At 43.4% G+C, this 5,002-nt stretch overlaps 1 pseudogene; it reads right to left on the bottom strand.

Annotated features, from left to right (window-relative positions):
• Positions 1-718: 718 nt before the first annotated feature.
• Positions 719-4,783, bottom strand: LOC142432320 (eukaryotic translation initiation factor 3 subunit I-like; annotated as a pseudogene).
• Between the last annotated feature and the right edge of the window lie 219 nt (positions 4,784-5,002).

The following is a 5,002-nucleotide window of genomic DNA, read 5'->3' as shown; positions in this document are numbered from 1 at the left end:
ACCTTTTTTGAAACAAGAGAACCACGTGTACCCCTGAGTTTCTCCCAAAGGGTTGTCCTTGTAAGCTGTGTTCAACATCACAACCATTTCTGGGGTATTATTCCAGAGCAGAAAACAAAATTGCAAAGCTGCACGCTATCCTCTTACATTAGCCATCACACACACACAAAAAAGAAGTTAGGCAAAACTGCTTTTATGAAAACCTGTGACCAGAGAGAACCTTCCCATGGAATGCCACTGGGTGCACTAACTCAGAGAGAGTTGTTCAATGCTCACCTAACAGGAAAAATGTATACTATGAAAGTTCTGCTCTGCCCAGTGCAATTCTGCTTTTGGGGGGCAACCCCTCATATATTTATGGATATATTCCCACACTCTATCCCAGCCCATGTGTCTATCATGCATCTGTTCATAGAATCATCATTATTTCAGGTTTGGCTCCCAATTTAAACCCATAGCTCATAATTTATAATCATCTCATTGGCAACCATCAAGGGATGTTTCTTTCATTGGAAACATTTTGTGATTTTTCTGATCATGATCGCATGCAATATTTGTCCTTTTTTTTTTTTTGGTTGTTGACCAATTTCACTTATTATATGGTCCTCCATGTTCATCCTTGCAATTAGCTGTTTTTTAGCTTTTTTTAAAATCCAAACTAATTTACTTCTCAGAGTACAAATCTTTCTGTAAGCAGCCCAGATGAAGATCCAGGTTCTTAAGCCTCAAAGTCAAATTCCAAGTACTGTGGGTGAAGCAGTGAGTGTGGACGTAACCATCTTTGCCACCACTGCTATGCTTCCTGCCATCAGGGTGGAAGGCAATGCTGTTGAGAAGGCCAAAGTGACCCTTGACTATTCCAGACTCTTCTACAAAATCCAAACTGAAGAACTTGGCTTCAAACATGCCAATTTGGGTGCAGGGTGTGGTTACATCCCTAGCTTCTTGACCACCACCAAGATCCCTGTGGTCTCAAGCATGAATTGTGGTCATATGATTTCCCAATATGGGGACAAAACATGCAGATGGTGCAACAGAGCAACAAAGTGAGCAAAGCAACAAAGTCTCTGAGGAATACTGAAAATAGATTTCAGACTTGGAGGGCAGAGCTTGGCCCTCATCAGACTTGATAAGAAAACATACATAAAAGTCAGTGGACAGACTGTAACCTTTTATTTCCTTTTCTTTCTTTCCATTTTTATGCCTATCTATATAAGATAGGGAAGATAAACAATCCCTGGAGAAAACAATGGGACTGAAGATCTCGGTGGGACAGAGGGAGGGTGCAGGAGGGGGAAAGGGAGGGAGGAACAACAAACCCATGGACAAGAGAACAGCAAGAGATCTAAAATCGATGGCAAGGAGGGTATTTAATGCCTGGTGGGGCTTGATCAAGCGCATTGTAGTTAGAGGAATTACTGAGAGTCGAATGAAGGTAAACCATGGTAGTGGGAAAGGAGGAAAGTAAAAAGAAATAAAAGAGAGAACTAGGAGGCAAAAGACATTTATAGAGGTAACAATATAGGCATGCACATATGCAAATATATTAATAAATAACAATATGGATATAGGTCTATGTATACATATTTATATGTACAGTATCAAGGTAGCAGATGGATATTGGACATCTACTCAAGTCCTCCCACAATGTAAGAACACTTTGTTCTAACAACCTGGTATTCTGTGATGCTCAACTTCCCAAAAGGATCACTGAAATAAAAGTGGGTGCACAAGCAAATGTGGTGAAGAAAGCTGATGGTGCCTGGCTATTAGAAGGTATAGTGCCTGGGGTCTTAAAGGCTTGAAGTTAAACAAGTGACAACCTATCAGGAAAGCAACAAAGCCCACATAGAATAAGCACGACAGCCTGAGGTGTCGATGGGATCAGGTATTTAGCATCAGAAGACCCCAAACAAGCAATCACATAGATCTAAACAAGGGGTGTCAAAGTGGAGACCAAATGTCCATCTGTAGACAATTGGACATCCCCTTACAGAAGGGTCACAGAGAAGGGATGAGCCATCCAGGGTGCAGTATAGCATCTATAAAACACACATAATTCCTCTAGTTTTTATGGCTCCCCCTCACTATCATGATCCCATTTCTACCTTACAAATATAGCTAGACAAGAACATGTACACTGATACAGATAAGAGCTCTCAACACACAGATAAACCCCACAGGAACAATAATGAGAATAGTGACAGGGCAGAAAGGGGGAACTGATCACAATGATAGACATATAAACCATCCCCCCACCCTTGAGGGAGATGAACAACAGAATCGTGGGTGAAAGGAGACAGTGGATGGTGTAAGCTATGAAAATAATAATTTATCTAGCCAGTCAGGGTGTGATGTAGCAATGATGAAAAATACAACTTTCTTCGAGTTCCTAAGTGTTTCCACCACCACCACCACCCGCCCCCTACTATCATGATCCCAATTCTACCTTACAAATATGGCTAGACCAGAAGATGTACACTGGTACAGATAGGAACTGGAAACACAGGGAATCCAGGGTGGGTGATCCCTTCAGGACCAGTGGTGTGAGTGATGATACTGGGAGAGTGGGTTGGAAAGGGGCAACCAATTACAAGGATCTACATATAACCTCCTCCCTGGGGGATGGACAACAGAAAAGTGGGTGAAGGGAGATGTCGGGTAGAGCAAGATATGACAAAATAATAATTTATAAATTATCAAGGGCTCATGAGGGGAGGGAGGGGATAAAATGAGGAGCTGATGCCAGGGCTCTAGGTGGAGAGCAAATGTTTTGAGAATGATGAGGGCAATGAATGTACAAATGTGCTTGACACAATGTATGTATGTATTTATGCATTGTGATAAGGGTTGTATGAGCTCCTAATAAAATGATATTAAATAAATAATTGTTTAAAGAAAATAATAATTTACCATTTATCAGGGTTCCATGAGTGTGGGAGGAGCAGAGGGGGAAAAAGAGGAGCTTATACCAAGGGCTCAAGTAGAAAGAAAAGGTTTTGAAAATGATGATGGCAACATATGTACAAATGTGCTTGATACAATTGATGCATGGATTATTATAAGTGCTGTAAGAGGCCCTAATAAAATGATTTTTTTTTTTTAAAGAACTCTGTGGTCCTTGTTGGGAGAAATGGCAGATAAATTGAGGGAACTTTTGTCCAGAAAGTATTCAGGTGTCCAAGGATTGTGGAGTCAAAGAACATGGATGTATTGTCTTTGGATGCAGTGACAGACATGGTCTAGTCTCTGGATAGCGGATGTCCCTGCTCTGCTGGGCGTGCTCATTAACATTCAGCAACACCTCTCCAGACGTGGAGCTCTACTGGTTGAACTTTCAGCTCTCCTGGCCAGCGATGAGGCACTCCCTGGGCACCTCTCCTTACTGAACTCATGCTCTTGGAGTCTCTGCAAGGGATCTGCAGGTAAGACTCATTGCTGTCGATCTGGCTTGGATCCTGTGGGAAACTGAGAAGTGGAAAGAGGGTGTATGCAGACAAGTTCTCTACGCTCATAAATTAAGAGTCTGGGCTGCAGACTCTGGTAGAGGAAGGTATTAATGGTCCTGAGTTGGACATGAATCCCAGTGTCATTCTCCTGACTGCAAGTTATCCCCCACCCTGTCCCCCATAATAATGCCAATTTTAAGCTGCTTCTTACAAGCTCATGGTTGTTACTTTATGTTTGAAGGTTATCTTTCGAAGGTTGTTTGCTATCCAACACAATCAGACCACCCCAGCTCTTCTAGAGAAGAGATCAGGGACACCTAAGGGCAAGCCAGCTGAGGGACGGCCAAGGTATAGCTGCCATCTTAACTCTAGGACCTGCACATCTTGTATGTATGTACCTTCCTATCACATAGATGCCTCTAGTACCTCACCTTGCTATTAAGCATATGTCCCTAGCACATCCCCTTCCTGTTATGTATGTGGATGACATGGCTTGCATGCCCCAAGTTTATAGAAGCCTGTGAGAGAATATATTCACCCACACTCTCTGGCTCTGCTCTACATGGAAGGGAGAGGTGAGCCTTTGCATGCCTTGTCTGATGTTTCCTTGATTTACCCTTCAATTACACAATCGCCCCTTAGGACTCTTTCAGTTGTGGAGGCTGGTCCCTCATAGAGTCCCTCAGGTTGAAGAAGCTCACAAAGCTCTGGAACCCCCATCTGCTTGCCCTCAGAGAACATGGTGATGTTGCCCCCAGAGTCAAAGTCACAAGTTTTGCAAAGATACTCAGTTCCCGCTTGTGATTAAACACTTGTAAATTAAAGCCCATAATCCAGAATAATGGCAGCCCCCTTGGAGAGTTGTAGCACCCCACAGGGGGAAGAATCCCCCACTTTAGGCACACTGATTTAACCCTTCCTCTCCCAAGTAACCCTGTTGAAAATTGAAAATATGGGGTAAAAATAACTAAGTGACCTTGGAAAACTCATGTCTATCTTTTATCCTAGGTTTTATATTTGGAGGGCATTTTATGTCCCCCATCCCTCCCCACCCCCACTCTCCACAGTTGGGCCAGCTGCTTCCATGTTTCACAGTCCCAGAGGCAACAGCTATTGTCAGCCGAGCCTGAGAGGACACGCTTGGTGGCCCAGCGGGCATCCACACACTACACAGCTCCAGTGTGACCCACATAGGTGCCCAGCCTCTTGTCATTCAGACAGTGCCAAACATTGACGATTGGGTCCTTGGCCACCATGGAGAGGAGGTCTCCCTTGTTGTTGTATGTGATCTGCATAGTGAACTGCTTGTGGCTCTGCAACAGGTTCGGCTTCATGCCTGTGGTGACATGAGGAGGCCTGAGGATTAAGACCAGGTTCTCTATTGTTCTTTACATTGCATAGTGTCCCACTGAGTGCATGTATCACAGGCTTTGTCTCTTCTTAATCCACTCTTCCATTGATGGATATAAGGTAGCTTCCAACTGTTTATTAGGAATAGCACTGAAATGACTATGTGTGTGCATTTTCTTTTAATTCCATTTCTCTAGGAGCTT

The sequence above is a fragment of the Tenrec ecaudatus genome, chromosome 18 (genome assembly GCF_050624435.1).
Source record: "Tenrec ecaudatus isolate mTenEca1 chromosome 18, mTenEca1.hap1, whole genome shotgun sequence".
NCBI lineage: Eukaryota > Metazoa > Chordata > Mammalia > Afrosoricida > Tenrecidae > Tenrec > Tenrec ecaudatus.
The sequence above is the reverse complement of the archived record's forward strand: the minus strand, read 5'-3'. Positions and strand labels throughout refer to the sequence as shown.